Source organism: Pristis pectinata, chromosome 4 (genome assembly GCF_009764475.1).
Source record: "Pristis pectinata isolate sPriPec2 chromosome 4, sPriPec2.1.pri, whole genome shotgun sequence".
NCBI classification, from domain to species: domain Eukaryota; kingdom Metazoa; phylum Chordata; class Chondrichthyes; order Rhinopristiformes; family Pristidae; genus Pristis; species Pristis pectinata.
Window position 1 is genome coordinate 91,617,238 of NC_067408.1, and position 19,508 is coordinate 91,636,745.

Sequence of the window (19,508 nt, forward strand, 5' to 3'; positions counted from 1 at the left end):
GCTTTTTACTGTGGAGCTCTTATAAAATTGAACCATGTGGCCTGGGGACACCAGCTCCAATGCTAGCCTATTTAATGACAAATAATTTTAACTAATCTGATAAAATGTCGATACACATTGATAATAAGCTTTGCTCAGTCTGTTCAACTGTACACACTGTTCTCATTCCTATGAATGCCAACTGTTTATTTTAGCATTTGCCATATACTTTTTTTCAAAAATTCCATACGCTTATGCCAAATCATTTTAACTACTATGGAACAGAATAAAATTTCCACCTGAGGAGCACCAAGACCTGTGATGGTTGCTGTGTACTTAGTTTTTATGCACCTACTAAGGTTTCTGGTGGATTGGGTCTGTATTTGAAATAGCTAAAGATAATTTAGGTACCAACTACATTTTGTCTGAAGAAACTGTTTTCACTAAAGTAATATTCTTGTCTAAAATATTTGTGTTGATCCAAAAAGATTTTGCTTTCCGTTTCCAATTCATTTTACTTTTGAACTGTTGATAGTTAATGTTTGCCAAAATGAGTTTGACATGATGCCATTTAACTTTTTAGCTGTTCTTAATTCAACTCATCAATCACAAGGTATTCAGAGTTCTTGACAGGGTTGGAGATATCAATTTAATGATCTCTGTGGCACACTAAAGGAAAATTCTATATTTCAAGGTTTCTCCATAATGTTCCAGTGGTTTACAACTAAACTGAGACCCATATCGGCATAGGTAAAAAAACAGACGAGGTCGTGCAGGCAAGGGATTAGGATAGAAATTAACAAATAGGCTCCTAAAAGTAATCTCCAGATTAAATAATGTCAGCATGTATTGAAATAGGAAGGTGTTATTGATGAAAGTAATGAAAGGAAGGACAGATGGTGGAGGAGCAGGAACTTGAGGTACCGAGGGCATTGGGACCAAGTCTGGGGACCATTCATCTTGCACAGGGTGTCAGGCAGGTTGCAACTCAACAGGTAGGGGACCAGTGTTAGATTTGCTGGTGCTGTTTGAAATTATTTAAATTGGCATGGCATATGGGATGTTATTCTTTATGGCACACAGAAGAAGAATGGAGAGGCTATACTAGAACTGTAAACAGCCACTAGAGGAAAAAAATGAATAAGCCAGAAACAGAGGAGGATGAGGACAGACTCAATGGAGGTACATAAAAATGTGAGAGGTCTAGATACAGTAAATGGGAATGACTCATTTCCATTATTAGAGAGATCAAAAATCAGAGAGCATAGGTTTAAATTGCTGGAAGGATTAGAGAGAAGATGGTGGGAGGGTCTGGAACATTGTCTGAATGGTGATAGAGGCAGAAGCCCTCATTACACTTAAACAATACTTTGATATGTACAGAACTGTCACATGTCAGGTTAGGAACTTCTCGTTGGAAGACAGGATTAGGCTGGAGATCAGTTTTCTTGATGAATATGAACTCAGCTTAATCTGCTTAAATATCGGTTTCTCTGGTCTCTCCCCAGACCAAAGTCCCTCATCGCTGATACCATTCTAGATCTATTCTTCTGCAACCTTGACAAGGCCTTGAGATTCTTATCACACCTCACTGAAGATAAGATAAGATATCTTTATCAGTTACACGTACATCGAAACACACAGTGAAATGCATCTTTTGCGTAGAGTGTTCTGGGGGCAGCCCACAAGTGTCGCCACGCTTCCGGTGCCAACATAGCATGCCCACAACTTCCTAACCCGTATGTCTTTTTGGAATGTGGGAGGAAACCCATGCAAATGCGGGGAGAACGTACAAACTCATTACAGACAGCGGCCGGAATTGAACCTGGGTCACTGGTGCTGCAATAGCATTACGCTAACCGCTACACTACCGAGGCTGTTGATGTGTTATGGCTCCAAGGGTACGTGAGCATCAGAGACAGGACAACTCCAGGTTTATCACCCTCCCTCTGGCAGGGCTGCATCTGGCTCCTCAACCCAACCTAGAACCAGACCTTGTAGAAACAAGTGAGTAAAACTGAGATGTAGCACTTGGAGCCCACCCTAATGTATGCCTTTTCCATCTCATTGCTGCTGGACATAGCAAGAGGGTGCCAGCAGAACCATGAGTTTCATTCCCAAGGTCAATATAATGATTATTTTGGTTAACCTATTGCTGTCTTCTTTTGCCAAATCAATAATCTTCTCTAAAGTGGTTTGACAACTCAAGATAATGTACAGAAACCAATTCCCACAAAATATACCTTGTAATTGGATTACTAAAGATCTTCAACTATGTCTTCATTGTCATAGTTGGAAGTCGTCTTATTTTGTCTAAAACAGAAAAAGTCCAAGTTAACTGCAGTGCCTTAAACTGTGCTCCTTATGATTGGATAGACTGCCATTGATGGCCAGATAAAATTACTCAGAACCCCTCCAGCAATTTATCTTTGCAGAAAATAATATTTACTCATTGGTCAGCAACACCACAAGTGAACTACAAAGATGTAAAATATTGCAAATCCTGGAAATGTAAACACTCAGCAGGTCAGAATTCATCTCAAGAGAGAACCAAGATCATTGCTATAGGTTCATACAAATTCAAAGCAAGATAATATCACAAATCTTATTTTTATCTTTAAGATAGCTTTTTATCTTTGAGGTAATATTGAGTTAATCAAAATGAGTTTTCTTCTAAACTGGAACCTTGGCTTCGTTAGTATTATTAATAGAGCCAAAAAAATGGTTGTCCAACACTGACCCACTAGAGTTTGTCATGCCATTCGCAAGGCCCTCTCTATTTGTACAGGACTGATGGAAACAATTGCTTCTCAGAGTGCAATTTTGCTCCTTCAGCTGACCTGGACCACTTAGGGGCTATGCAAGCTCACTCTTCCCTCCTCTGCTTGCACTGGTCTAAGCTACCTTTGAGCAAAGGAGCCAATTCAGAAAAAGAATGCCGATTTAATCCTTCTTGTTTGAAGTTTGAGGGCACCAAACTCCTCACCCGCTGCCATTTTGATACCAAATCCCACTCACAACTTCTGGATTATGGGTTTCCACCAACATCCCTGCTGCCAGTCTGTCACACACCTTGGTAAGGCCACATGGAAGTGTCCCTGTTTGCACTTCAATGCAGAAAAGTACAGCATCAATAAAGATGCTAAGGTATGAATATGAGCTAGTGGAACTCCCGTGGAGCTTCAGGGTATTAAAAATGGGCTTCCATCTCAATACCCTGAAGCTCCATGGGAGAAGGGGCAGAAACATTGTTGGATCCACCCACCACATTCCTTTTCCTATCACCATATATGTTCAGCAACAAAAAAAAGGTGTATTATCATCCTTAGTGATTTCTATGACACTCATTTTGCAACAAAAACATATTCATAAAATCAGATGATGAATTTCCCAAGAGGAGAGTTGAAATGAACACATCAATGTTTGTAAAAGGGGAGCATAGACACACTTCGAGTTACAATTAGAATCCATTTCTGAATTATTCTTCCAATTTGATTAAGCTATTTTGACAGTTCTTAACCTTATCATGCATATCATGGAGAGTTCATATTTTAATGTTTTTAAAGAGTTGCAATAATTTTATGAATAAAAAGTCAGAAGGATACAATTCTTATGAATCCAGCACTCAATGTGCTTCCACGTGTTACAATAAGTGGGTTTGCTGACAAAAAGAAGGATTATTTGTTGGGTTTTCCATTTTTACCTAAGTATATCATGGGGCCATGCAAGGGTGCATGAGTACTGGAAATCTTTCCAACAGCAGGCTTTATGAAATAAATTTTCATAGCTGGAAGGAACAGGGAAAAATAACATAAGTCCCAGAAGTAATGGTATTGGATACAATGGAGAAGAAAATAGGTTAGGATTTAAAGTGGACTACATCAGAGCCCATCCTTGAAGGCCACTTTCACTCTCAAAATTTGGTTCTGGATTGCATAAATGAAGAGCAAATTCAACTAAAATTTAGAACCTAAGTTGCTAACTGTAATAGCCATGGGGGCAAGAGTATATTGTGGCTCTGGTGTATTGTGAAAACTGCTTAGGCCTGTTTCTTTAAACAAAAGTTTTCTTTTAAGGGATTGGATAGAACTTTCCAGTGAGCAGAGTACGGGGCCTTGAACAGCTGGGAATTGACTGCCAGCCTGCAGAAAATTGGTATAGTACATGGCCATTCAATGGCATGCATGTGGATGTTGGAGAAGGGGTTCCATGTAGGAGGGAAGAGAGGAAGTCCAGAGCAGTGAAGCCATTAATAGTCCTAGGGACGACCAGAAATCCTTCTAGTGCTGCAGACCAAAAAAGGGAAAAAGTACTTTTCATAGTCTCCTTAGCATTCTTCTGAAATAAAGCAGAACCTGTGAGATAAACACAACAGATCAGGCAGTATTTGTGGTAGAGAAACAGGTTTAATGTTTCAGGTCCCAAGACCTGTCATCAGAACTGGGAAAAGTTGCAAATGAAACAAGTTATAAGGTACAGAGGAAGAGTGAGAGCAGAGGAAGCAAAAGGAAAGGTCTGTGATAGGGTGGAGACAAGGAGAAGTTGACAACAAATGGTGGTGATGGCAGTTTGACGTACGTCTGGAGAAGGAAACAATGAAACATGAGGTACAGAAGAGGAGATTATAAGAACCAAAAAACAGAGATGGAGGGTACAAGACTAGAGTGGCTGATTATCCGGAATTGTTTAATTCTGGGCTGAGGCTAAGAGCTGTAATGTGCTTAGTCGGAAAATGTGATGGTGTTCCTTGAACTTAGGTTGGGCTCTGTTGGAACAGCGTAGGAGGCTAAAGACAGAGAATCAGAGTGGGACTGGGATTGTAAGTAGATGCTCACCCTTGTGGACAAAGCAGGAATGTTCTGTTAGTGGACCCTAAATTCCGTTTGGTTTCCCCAGGGTAGAGGAGACCACATTATGAGCATTGAAAGCAATACACCAAATTTTAAAAGAACTGATGCTTCACCTAAAAGGAGTGTTTGGGTCCTTGGGAGTACAGGGAAAGAGGAGGCAAAAGGGCAGGTGTGCATTTCCTGTGTACTGTGAGAGGAGAGTAGGTATTGGTGGGGATGGAAGGATGGGTCAGACTGTCATGGAGGAATAGTCCTTTCTCAATGCTGAAATCAGACGGCAAAGATGGGGTATATGGTGGTGGCACCGCATTGGAATTCCAGCCATTAATGGACTCTCAGCTCCCCCAATCTTGTATCTCATATGTCCAACATTGGCTTTTTTTCTCTCTCCCTCCTGTTGTTTCAGATTTCATTCAGCTCCTATTTACACCAACTTCAGTCACTCTGTCAGCTAACATCACCACCACGTTGTCATCTAACATCTGGTTTCCAACCTTCCTTTTTCCTCTCTCTGCCCTTCCTCCTTCCTCTGTAATTAAAACATGTTTAATTTCTAACTTCTCTCAGGTCTGCTGACAGGTCATTGATGTGAAACATTGACTCTGTGTCTCTCTCCACAGCTGTGCCTGACATGATGAGTAATTTCTGTTTTTTTTGTGTTCTCAGATTTTCAACATCCACAGGAATTTGCACAAATTGTCTTCTGGCAGTTGAAGCCTGCAAGTAAACTTGCTCAGGCCTTATTTCTAAATTGCAGTCAGAACACAATGATCTTGATCAACAAAAAGTACCCCTGTATTTTAACTCGACTAAGCAGCAAACCTATTGTTCTGATGCATCAGGAGAATAGGTTTGCTGCTTGGTCAAGTTAAAATTAGGGCTGGCCTGAAAGAGGCCTGAAATTTGGGGTAACATTGCTGGAAATGCCAGTATTTATTGTCCATCCTATTTGTTCCAAACTGTGGAGTTAAGAGTCAACCACATTGGTGGATCTGGAATCACACAAAGACCAGACCAGGTCGGAGTGGCAAATTTCCTCCCCTGAAGGATGTTAGTGAAACAAATGGGATTTTATGACAAGCTTCTTGTTTCATGATTACTTTTACTGAGAGCAGCTTGAATCTAGACTTATTTAATTGTCTGCATTTACATTTCTCAGTTGCCTTGACGATACTCAGACTTGCATCTCTGCATCAGTAGACCAGCACTATGGCCACTAGTCCAATGAATTAATTTGGACAAGCCACTTGTTACATGGGTGAACTGAGTAGTAGCAGACTAACTGTGTCTAACCACTTTTATAAACATGAAGTGACAAACCAGTTTTATACACATGAAGTGACAGGGAAACAGCAAAGTGACCTCAGCAAAACCTCTAGCACCTCCACAAAAATGCTAAATACCTTGCATCCTACTGTAAGTTCAGCTGTCCAACATCCTGTGAAAGATGTGACCACAAAATGTATCCATTGGTACATCCATAAAGACAGATATTAGGCACTCCAGCAACCCAAGTTTGATCATGTTGTCTGTTTGCATGTTTTCCCTTTGACCATATGGGTCCCCACAGGTGCTTTATGTTCCTTCCACATCCCAAATATATGCTGATGGATAAATTAATTGATTACTGTATATTACCCCATGGTGTAGTTGGATGGTTAGAGAATGAGGGAGGAGTTATTGGGTGGGAACAAGACAAAAGGCACTGGAGGAACTCAATGGGTTAGGGAGCATCTATGGAGGGAAATGCAGAGTCAATATTTTGGGTCAAGACCCTTCATCTGGACTGTATTTCAGGTCGAGATCCTTGAGTCCAGGTGAAGGGTCTCGACCCGAAACGTCAACTGTCCATTTCCCTCCATAGGTGCTGCCTGACCCCCTGAGTTCCTCCAGTCCTTTCGTGTTACTCCAGGTTCCAGCATTGCAGTCTCTTGTGTCTCCATTAATGGGAGGGAATTGGTTAAAGAGAACTTGATGGTGGAATGAAACTGAAGGGACTGCTCTGAGACTTACTGGACTGAAAGACCTTCCTCTACATCTTAAGAAAATACGAGAATAAGAAAATTATGAGAATTTGGTTTGAGATTCGGCAGGAGTTCAGAAAGAAAGCATCTGGATTGTGACTTTTGGTTGTAGTCACACTGTTTGGCTCTGTCAGCTGCAAGGAGCTGAAAAGGATATGTATGTTGCTGGGATTGGTACTGGAACACTGCAGACCAGACATGCTTGAACTGAATTGGTATCCTGCATTATTCTCCAAAGCAAGTCTCTGGATTGGGAAAAGTTTGCAGTTTGCTACATCACTCCCACTTGGAAGAGTTAGACCTTGCAGTCAACAGAGGAAGAAGAAAAAGCAGAGGACGGAATGTGAAAGAAAGAAATAATGTGAAAGAATAAGGAAGAACAGTGTTTCAAACCATCAGAGGTGTAGGACAACACATTTGTGAGGAAGATCCTGCCAAGCAAACCCTTCCTTGAACATTCCAATAGTTGCACCATTTGGTCCCCTTCCTTCCACCTGCTTCCAAATGTTTTCCAACCTTACCCCTTTGTTGTTCTTCCTCCTACATAACAATGAATGGAAGGACCAACTGTAAAGGCAAGTGCATAAAACTGTTAACCTCAGGTGGTACACTTTGTATCCTTTACAGCTTTTCCTTCCTGTTCACACTGAAATTAAATCACCCTGCCGTTTACATCTGGCATCCCTGCTCATTAACAAATTCTTGTGACCTTGGTGCTCTTGAAGTATTTCTTTCTTTCGAAAGCAAAGTATCACAATTACTGGCAATCTGATTTAAAAACAGGAGAATGCTGGAAATACTGAGCAGATAGTCATCTGAATTTTCCTAATGAAAGGTCATTCCTCAGAAACATTGACTGTATACCTCTCATCCAAGGACTCTGACTAAACTGGCTGAATATTGTCCAGCATGTTCGTTTTAATTTTTGCTTCTTTCTCAGTTTACAGTTAGATTGTCTCCACCCACATGCTCTTCTACTTTAAGAAGCGAAAATTACCATTTAGCGGTTAAAGGCACCCCATACACTGTTCCTTCACCTGGCTCTCAAAATGAGTGCTCTAGGGCAATTAGCCCTGAAATGGGGCTTGCGCTACTGTGATAGGAAGCTGGCGTGAAACCCTCCTTCCCAACTGAATCAGGAACCTGGTCGAAGGCTCAGCCCATTGCTGGTTATCCTCACAGTAACAATGAAATGGTTGAAGTGATCTTATCACCACATGCTCAGAGCTGGGTGAGCCTCCAAGGGAATGTGGGGAGGCTGCCTGTGAGCGCTGGTGTTGGGTGGGCTGGTGTGGGTGGTGTGCCATCCAGGGCCAAGCGTGGAGCTCAGGGCTGCACTCAGTGTTGACTGTGGGCCATTGCTGGGGATTGGCAACGCATGCCCCGTGCTTTGAAAAACCACCCAGATCCCGTAGTCTCTCTCATGAGCTCCTGGTGGATGCGATGAGAGAAACCATATCTGCTGCCTGTTTTGTTTGGCCACACAAGCTGTCCCCAGCCCTGAGATTCTCTATGGTAACAAGTTCAATGCTCACACTCACTGTGCTGTCCAGGGAGTAGCCCTGAGCCGCACAGAGGCTGCATGACTTGCCCCAATCTGCTTGGCACTTGTCTTCGCAGGCAGCCTCTGCACATTGCTGTGGAAGAGTCAGCTTCCCGGCAGAGCAGTGCACAGTCTGAGTGAATGTCTGTTTTAAAGTACAGTGGGATGACCACCTATGAGGACCACACCACTATGACGAATCAGTGCTCTACATGGGCAGCACTTAGCAGAGTACCAGTGTAAATTGAAGATCAGGATTAGGTGAGCAGCCATTCAACTGTGGAACTGTAGCTGGAAGCCCTGAACTTAATTAAAATGAAGATCCCTGACCAAATTTATCAGTCGTGGTCCCACCCACATGATTGTGGAGGTGTAGCCGGTGTTATTTTTTGGCCCAAAGGTGAGCCGAGGCAAATATCTGCCCCTCCACCTCCAGGATCATGGAAAACCACCACGTCATAGCTGAGCAAAACCATCAGCACAAGCAGACCATTCAAAATAAGTCATATTTATTCTTGGTGACGTTAGTGTCATTGCCAAACCCACGCATTTACCATAGTCAAATACACTGCAGCTAAAAAAAAGCTCACAAAATCATTGCAGAGGACCCTTTGCAATGGAAATTTTACACACTAAAAGTCATGCACATATGCCTAAATTTTCCACACATCCAGTTGACTGTTAAATCACTAAATTAGCTGTGAGCAGGTGACACTCTACAACCAAGCAGGACAGACACGTATTATTTGTCAGATCTAGTGTGATATAGTGGCAGAATTAAAGGTTAGTCTACTGACGTTTAGAAATCATTTCATTGTAAAACTGTCACTAACTTTGTTTCTGACCTCATTTTTTTCAAAAAATCAGTTACTTGGCTACTGAATTTTTAGCCAATTGATTCATGTTACATTTTAGATGACATTCTGGAACACTTTCTGTAGTGTGGTTCTGGCTAGAAACTCCATACCCAAGCCAACGAATCACTCTTGCTAGTCATTATCCAAAACTGAACCAGACCACTCACAACTTTGTTGTCCTACTTGACCCTGAAATTAACTTCTAGATACTCCAAAACAATTTAAGATTTATTTATTTCTTATTGCACATGTCTAACCATGTCTCAGGTGATCTTCTGCTGAAATCTCCATCCATGCCTTTGTAACCATTAGACTTGTCCTCTCCTGGCCAGCCTCCCACTTCCCATCCTGTGTAAATTGGTATTGAAATTAGTTTATTATTGTCACTTGTACTGAGGTACAGTGAAAAACTTGTCTTGCATACCGTTTGTACAGATCAATTCATTACACAGTGCACTGAGGGTAAAAACAGTAACAGAATACATCTCTCTCTCCTCTCTCATCAGGCAGAAGATACAGGAGCCTGAGGGCACATACCACCAGGCTCAAGGACAGCTTCTATCCCACTGTGAAAAGGCTATTGTACAGTTCCCTTATACGATGAGATGGACTCTTGACCTCACAGTCTAGCTTGTTTGACCTTGCACCTTATTGTCTACCTGCAATGCACTTCCTCTGTAGCTGTGACACTTTACTGAGCTCATCCAAAACTCTGCTTCTCTATTGTGACCCACACCAAGTTCAGCACATCCATCACATTTGCTAAGTTACATTGACTCAGAGATTAGCAATGTCTTTATTTTAAAATTGTCTTTCTTATTTTCAAATCTCTCTGTGGTCTCACTTTTTCAATCCCCATAGCCTTCTCCAGCCCTATGACCATTAAAAATCTTTGTGACCTTTGGGTTTCTTGCATATCCTGATTTTAATCACCATGACGTTGCTTTTCCTGCTTTCAGTTGGACTGATACTATTATACTCTCTTAGAACTGTCCTGTCTCTCTCTACTTTTTAAAATTATCCTAAAAAATCTCTCCAGTTCAATATCCTCCTGTGACTCCAACAAATTCTATTTGATAACATTCCCGTGAAATATATTGGGACTTCTTACTTTGTTAAAGGCACTACATAAATGCAATTTGTAATTGGTATGACATCTCTGAGATCTAGAAGCACCCCAAGAACATCATCATACATTGTAAAAAAATACAATTTTTATGTTAAAATTCTTACCAAAATTTTGAGCAAATATTTTAAAATCTTTCACTTTGTATAACTTAGGCTTTAGTCAGTAGGGATAGAAATCTATAGGGATTGAAAAAGTGAGACCACAGAGAGATTTTTGAAAACTAAATGATTCAATTCCAACATAAAAACACTCAATCAAAAGGGAAGTCATGGACTTATTGTATTCCACAATGTCCGTGATTTTCCTTCTGCTTCCAGTGTGTGTTTGACAAGCCAGTGCACAAGGGTACCAGATCTAGCATGCAACAAAGTGTACAGGCCTCTCAGCTAGACATTGTGACGATTGCTTTGGCTTTACATGAAGAAGATCTCTCTAAGCTAGTTCATGGCTGTGTGGATTAACACTAGGTACTGACTTTAGGAACCTGTCTTTTTAGCAAAATAGTAACTCACTTGGAGGTCCCCACCACTTTCATGATCCTCAAACTCCTGGTCCTGGCTTCCTGAATTTTCTAATAAATCTGTTATTCTTCTGCACACCATATGAAGAGATTAAGATTTCCATTACCATCTCAGTCTCACAGCATGAAGACAGGACTTTATGTGGAAGAGCATGTGTGGTCCATACATTATGAAATTTCTCACATCAACTTAAGAATTATTAATGATAAACTTACATGTATAGGTGTTATTTTAAAGAGATTTCTATTACTACATATATCCATGCCAAGAATTAGTTAAAGGAGAATTTACTGTATTATAACAACTTGTTTTTTTTAACATAGATAAAATGTCATAACAAAATGAAACAAATGGTCATCAGTTTTATTATCAGGAAAAGCTGCAGCAGTCCCAAGGGACTGCCTGAGCAAGAAGTGATTGATGCATCTTGTACTGGGTTGTGGCATTGCAGCTGTGTGTTCATGCTGGGGAACTCAATCTGTCTGTTTGGTTCCTTGTAAAACGCAGGCACAACATTAGTGACATTCACCAAAGTCCTAATTTCATCCCAGTTGTTAATTTATATTTCTTATGAAAAGTATAAAGAGAGATTAAAGCTTTGGACCAAAGCCTTATCCTCTCAGAAGAAGACCAATGCCACACTGCAAGGTATTGGATTAATATAAAATCAGCTCTCAGTACTGAGCTTGTAATTTGATATGGGACTGAACTCAGGCCACAGGTCATGACAAGTACCAATAGGTAATATTCACTCCAAGTATTTCCTATAATTCTTGTTCAAATTGTGTCCTTCTGGATTAATTATGGATTCTTTTGAATTTGTGGTCAATATAAATCTGTTAACTTCTACGTGGCAATAATCTAAGTCAGCACAAGTTTCAGTAAGTGTTATTCTGTGGAAGCATTTCTGATGTGACTAATTCAGAAATGTACAATGCAAATATTCAGTAGATAACTCATCATGCCTGTGGTCACATCCTACAGATCAAAACTGCCTAATTATAGGTCACCAACAGCAGTTGGGTTTCAACTGGTGTGAACTTTAAAAACAGACATTAAGATAATTTTCGGCACAAGACCAATTTGGATAGATTTCCAGCTAACAAACCTCAGGCTGTGAGATGGAGAATCACGACAGCCTGATGATGCTGGGTGGGAATGGCAGTCATTCAAAGTACCAGCAAGGAACTCTAGCCCATCATCCAATATGCTCAGTGAAACAGAGAAAACATAGAAACATAGAAAAACTACAGCACAATTCAGGCCCTTCAGCCCACAAAGCTGTGCCGAACATGTCCCTACCCTAGAAATTACTAGGCTTACCCATAGCCCTCTATTTTACACAGCTCCATGAACCTATCCAACAGTCTCTTAAAGGACCCTATCGTATCACCCTCCACCACCGTTGCCGGCAGCCCATTCCATGCACTCACCACTCTCTGAGTAAAAGACTTACCCCTGACATCTCCTCTATATCTACTCCCCAGCACCTTAAACCTATGACTTCTTGTGGCCACCATTTCAGCCCTGGGGAAAAGCCTCTGACTATCTACCCGATCAATACCTCTCATCATCTTATATACCTCCATCAGGTCCCCCCTCATCCTTCGTCAGTCCAAGGAGAAAAGGCCGAGTTCCCTCAACCTGCTTTCATAAGGCATGCTCCGCATTCCAGGCAGCATCCTTGTAAATCTCCTCTGCACCCTTTCTATGGCTTCCACATCCTTCCTGTAGTGAGGTGACCAGAACTGAACACAGTACTCCAAGTGGGGTCTGACCAGGGACCTATATAGCTGCAACAATACCTCTCAGCTCCCAAATTCAATTCCCCGATTGATGAAGGACAATACACCATATGCCATCTTAACCACAGAGTCAACCTCTGCAGTCGCTTTGAGCATCCTATGGACTCAGACCCTAAGATCCCTCTGATCCTCCACACTGCCAAGAGTCCTACCATTAAGATTATATTCTGCCATCATATTTGACCTTCCAAAATGAACTACTTCATACTTATCTGGGTTGAACTGCATCTGACACTTCTCAGCCCAACTTTGCATCCTATCTATGTCCCTCTGTAACTTCTGACAGCCCTTCAAACTATCCACAACACCCCTAACCTTTGTGTCATCTGCAAACTTACTAACACACCCCTCCACCTCCTCATCCAGGTCATTTATAAAAATCACAAAGAGCAAGGGTCCCAGTACAGATCCCTGAGGTACACCACTGGTCACTGACCTCCACGTAGAATACGACCCTTCAACAACCACTCTTTGCTTTCTGTGGGCCAGCCAGTTCTGGATCCACACTGCAATGTCCCCTTGGATTCCATGCCTCCTTACTTTCTCAATAAGCCTTGCATAGGGTACCTTATCAAATGCCTTGCTGAAATACATATACACTACATCTACTGTTCTCCCTTCATCGATGTGTTTCATCACATCCTCAAAAAATTTAATCAGGTTCGTAAGGCAGGACCTGCCCTTGACGAAGCCATGCTGACTATTCCTAATCATATTATACCTCTCCAAATGTTCATAAATCCTGCCTCTCAGGATCTTCTCCATCAGCTTACCAACCACTGAGGTGAGACTCACTGGTCTATAATTCCCTGGGCTATCCCTACTCCCTTTCTTGAATAAGGGAACAACATCCGCACCCCTCCAATCTTCCGGAACCTCTCCTGTCTCCATCAACGATGCAAAGATCATCGTCAGAGGCTCCGCAATCTCTTCCCTCACCTCCCACAGCAGCCTGGGGTACATCTCATCCGGTCCCGGTGACTTATTCAACTTGAAGCTTTCCAAAAGTTTCAGCACCACCTCTTTTCTAATATCTACATGCTCGAGCTTTCCAGGCCACTGCAAGTCCCCATGACAATCTGACGTAAAGTATTCATTAAGTACCTCCGTCATTTCTTCCGGATCCATACACACTTTCCCACTGCTGCACTTGATAGGCCCTATTCTTTCACATCTTATCCTCTTACTCTTCACATACTTGTAGAATGCCTTGGGGTTTTCCTTATTCCTGCCCGCCAAGGCCTTCTCATGCCCCCTTCTGGCTCTCCTAATCTCCTTCTTAAGCTCCTTCCTATTAGCCTTATACTCTTCCAGATCTCTAACATTACCTAGCTCTCTGTACCTTTTGTAAGCTTTTCTTTCCCTTTTGACTAGATTTATTATAGCCTTTGTACACCATGGTTCCTGTATCCTCTCGTGACTCCCCTGTCTCATTGGAACATGCCTATGCAGAACTCCACACAAATATCCCCTGAATATTTGCCGCATTTCTTCCATACTTTTCCCTAGAACATCTGTTCCCCATTTAATCTTCCAATTTCCTGCCTGAGAGCCTCATAATTCCCTTTACTCCAAGTAAACGCCTTTCTAGTCTGTCTGTTCCTATCTCTCTCCAGTGCTAACATAAAGGAGATAGAATTATGATCACTGTCACCAAAATGTTCACCCACTGAGAGATCTGACACCTGACCAGGTTCATTTCCCAATACCAAATCAAGCACAGCCTCTCCTCTTGTAGGCCTATCTACATATTGTGTCAAGAATCCTTCCTGAACACACTTAACAAACTCCTCCCCATCTAAATCCCTCACTGTCTGGAGATGCCAATCAATGTTTGGGAAATTAAAATCCCCCATCAAAACAACTCTGTTATTCTCACACCTGCTTCCCTATCTGCTCCTCAATATCCCTGTTACTATTGGGCGGCCTGTAAAAAACACCCAGTAAAGTTATTGACCCCTTCCTGTTCCTAACCTCCACCCACAGAGACTCCGTAGACAGTCCCTCCACAACGTCCGCCTTTTCAACAGCTGTGACACTATCTCTGATCAACAGTGCCACTCCCCCACATCTTTTGCCTCCCTCCCTGTCCTTCCTGAAACATCTAAAACCCAGCACTTGAAGCAACCATTTCAGTCCCTGAGCTATCCAAGTCTCCATAATGGTCACCACATCATAGCTCCAAGTATTGATCCAAGCTCTAAGCTCATCCACCTTGTTCACAATACTCCTTGCGTTAAAATAGACACATCTCAAACCTGTCTGAGCACATCCCTTCTCTATCACCTGCCTATTGTACCTACTACTAGCTTTCTCTATTTGTGAACCAAACACCTCTTCCCCAGTCTCTCCAGTTCGGATCCCACCCCCCAACAATGAAACATGTGGGCTGGTTACCTGATTGTCCCAGAGAAGAGTGCCCAATGTTCCCAGTGGAAAGCGCCAAATCACATTCTAGTGCCCCCAGCTTAGTTCACCAGCCAGTTGCCCAGTTGTGGAGTTTACCAGCCTATGGCCAAATCGCCTCAGTAAAATGTGCCTGTCGATTGGCCAGTAGTCCAATGGTAGTGTCTGACTCTCCTGGAGGAATGTGATAGTTCTGGTGGTGTGTACCAACTTGAGCATTTTTCAGAACCTCAGGGGCACAAGGTACTTTATACTCCAAAACGTTTGACACTGTTGCAAATGTAGTGGTACAGTTAATGCAATGGATAATTCATGTGCTGAAAGATCTCAACATCAGTGATGTAAATGATCAGATAATTTGTTAAATTAGTTTGGTTGAGGGATAAGATGTGGCCAAGGCACAAGCAGAATCATACATAGAACATAGAACAGTACAGCACAATACAGGCCCTTCAGCCCACGATGTTGTGCCGACCTACATAAACCTACTCTATGATCAGTTTAACCCTTCACAGCCTGTAACCCTCCAATTTTCTTACATTCATGTGCCTATCTAAGAGTCTTTTAAATTTCCCTATCGTATCAGCCTCTACCACCATGCCCAGCAGTGCGTTCCAGGCACCCACCACTCTCTGTGTTAAAAAATTACCTCTGACATCTCCCCTAAACTTTCCTCCTCTGACCTTAAACTGATGTCCTCTGGTACTGGCCATTGCCACCCTGGGGAAAAGGTGACGGCTGTCCACTCTATCTATGCCCCTCATAATCTTATACACTTCTAACAAGTCACCTCTCATCCTCCGTCGCTGCAATGAGAAAAGCCCTAGCTCACTCAATAAGGATCCACACAGTCCTTGTTCATACAGCTTCATGGGTGGCTTTACATCCATCTGAGGCCACACAGGATCTTTGTTTTATTCATCTGTGATGAGACATAAAGCAAAGTTACCTTAGGACTGCTAAAAATAATAAAGCTGTAAAATGATTAACTTCTTCCTATTGATTAATAGAGCTGTGTGCATGCACCAACATTAATCCGGCAAAAGTCAGTGGGCAAATTTACCATCTGGGAAGTCCACAGATGTCTTCGTTGCCCTCAAGGACTCCACGCAGAGTTCACCAGAGCAGCACAGGGGCAGCAATAGTGAAGATGCCACAGATGGTTAAGTCTGCTCCAATGTTGGATTTCGACACCAAAATGCAGATAGGTCCAACAGAATCTCTGGAATCTAGTTAGTAGATCTACCCAAAATCTATTTATAAATAAAATTGCTATTTATAATAAAATTGTTAATTCTGTGAACATCTGTCCTGTCTGAATATTGAATAATGTTTGGTATCATGATATAAAGCAACTTAAAATTCTATAAGCTATTGCTTATCCCAGGGCAAATGTCTATAAGGGCAGAATGTGGAATAGGATACAACTTCTGGATTGTTGGCTTCCTTAAACGTAAAAAAACTGGTATTGAACATCATGAAATCTTTAAAATGCCATGTGATATTTGATTATTTTAACTCATATGATTGTGTTGCAGAAAGAATGTATGAATTTCTGATGTTTAAGTGTGCTAAAAATTAGAATAGTGAAAATCAAGCTTAGTGCGACTGTAGGTTTATTGGTTTCAGCTGACGGTCTGTGTAGTGAATGATCAGTTGCTTCTTAGGCTGCTCTCAGCTTATTGGTAACAAATGAATACTTGAGAGCAAAAATTCACTTAAAGACTTCCGCTGGATGGTAAAAAACATTATTATGGTTGTTAAGAATTAGTCCTCAATATTGAAACAATTACTTATCTCTAGTATTTATAAAATATTATGAAAATTAACTAAATCTCACTAAAAATAGAAATACTGCTTATTTCTACAACTTCTGGTAAAAGTCACAGCTGTTATACTGGAAGTCTTCTTTTCTGGAATTCATACTCTCTGAAGTCTTTGATTTCTGTAAACTGAACACTAAAAGTTGTATGAAACTTCCAGTAATACTCAACTATAACTCCTCTAACCACAGCTTTTATTAAGTGCGGTTGAAAGCAATAATAAAGGCAGTGCATACAACAATGATTAAAAACTTGTTTTGATGCTAATCATTATTATGAACATCTTTCATTGTCATGCATGATGTCAGAATGTATCTAGATATCTTGTAGCTGCCAAATGATGGAGATTAGCATTCTATTTTCTTTAAATAACAGAATATATCAGTACTATGTAAGTACCAAATGTTTGATCTTCCTCTGTTTCTTGCTTAGCTCCCCAACATATTGGTAACATTTATTTGATTGTACAACTTAACCCTGAAAAGTTAATGCCAATGGAATCACAAAACATCCAAATTGGCTAAAAAAGCATTTCCAATGGAGAATGCAAAAAGTCGTTCCATTGCCACTTTCTACAATAAAACTATGTAGTAACTTGCTGAAAAACACTTCATTTTATGTATTTCATGGTGCTGAGTCATTTGGTACCATTTATTTGATTGTATAACTTAACCCTGAAAGCTTAATGGCAATGGTTTCACAACTCCAGTACCAGAGGGCATGCATTTAAGGTGAGAGGGGGTGGGTTCAGAACAGACTTGAGGGGTGCATATTTTACTGAGAGTGGGGATGCCTGGAACACGTTGCCTGAAAGGGTGGTGAACTCAAATTCATTGGGGGATTTTAAGAGGGGCTTGGATGGGCACATGAATGAGAGGAAAATAGAGGAATATGGGCATTCTGTAGGTAGGAGGGAATAGCTATGTCAGCACAACATTGTAGGCTGAAGGGCCTGTTCTGTGCTGTACTGTTCTATGTTCTATGTATATTAATCTTCAGTCAATTTGAAACCTTCCATGTGACATCAAGAAATAACTCTGGGTACTCCAACATACTCTTTCTATAAAAATCAGAATAGATGCAACCCAAACAATTACCATGTATTAGTGTATTCCCCATCATAAGCTAAGTGATAGAAAGAACATTCAAATGTTGATAGCAAACACCAAAGAATACACATGGCAATCCAGTAATCAATACTATACAACTGCCTCTACTCTTCATCAAAGCTATTTAAACAAAAAACAGTATTCATCTGAATAAATCGGTGGGCTGCTGCCTGCTGGTACCAACAAGAAGCTTTGTGTCGCCCAGTTTTATGACCAGGGACAAGGCCAAAGGCTAAGTCCAGGAAGAGAATGTAGTCAAACTGGAGGGGGTGGAGGCAAGCATCGTTTCATAGCCACCCAAATTGTTTTGTGCAAACCAGAAGAGCACTCCAATTTCTTCTGGATTCACAGATACAAAATTCCAAGGAGACCCGTTTGGGAAAGGCCAGAAAATAGGTGCAGGGATTGCAATGCATGGTCGATCTATGTTTATTTGACCCAATGAAGAGTTCATGCTGCACTTATATTGTTATGACTTCAGTGACCAGTCTCTGCCAACCACGTTGTTTCTTGCCTTACTGTATATCCTTGGTGCCCAATTTGGGCTGGATGAAGCAGCAGGTGCCATTTAAAGCTGTGCCTGTACTTCTTAAATGGGAGATATTTGTGACTGAAACCAGTGCGATCTTATCTTATCTTGACACTACAGCAGCTTCAGAGAAGATATGGCAAGGGTGGGAATGGGCACCTTGATTTTGTATGTGACTTTGGAGACTTGCTGAATGAGGAGAGATAGAGAGAGTGACTTCTATACAAAGGGAGACACGGAAGCCTCTTAATGTGTAACCGGATGGATTGGGAAGGAACAGCTTGTACAATCAATATGAGGAGCCAAGGATATGCCATAAGAAGTTCAATGATCTCACAAACAGGGTCAAGATCAGTGAATACATCACAAAAATTCCCTCACCTCCCATCAACTTCATCACCAACCTCATAGATATCCCTCCATCATGTACTTGGGTAGATTTTGGACCACAAAGGAATCAAGGAATTATGGAGATTAGCAAGAAAGTTAGGATCAGATCAGCCATGATCAAATTGAATGGCTTACTCATCTTTTACCAGCCATCAGGGCTGAAACCCAACATCCAAATTGGCAACAGACCTCAGACCATCACCACCAATCCAAACTATTTCAAGCTTCAAAATACTGTTAACTATTCAATCACACAGGTACATCACCAAAACACATTGCAAGTCTTTAACACACTTCCCTCTCTCTTGCAAGACAAGGTGGAATATCTTACCCTGTCATCAGAAGCAATACTGGCTATTACTGGAGCCGCTTTCAGTGAATGTACAACCAGAGACCAATGTGTATATATGTACATTCACACCCAATCCTCCTTCTCATGTCTCATTTTTCCTTCTTCTGACAACCTCTTATAATTTACAAGTTGCATGCTGTAACCTCCATTTGATCCACACTGGTGGCACAGTGTTGGTATTAGAATTGGTT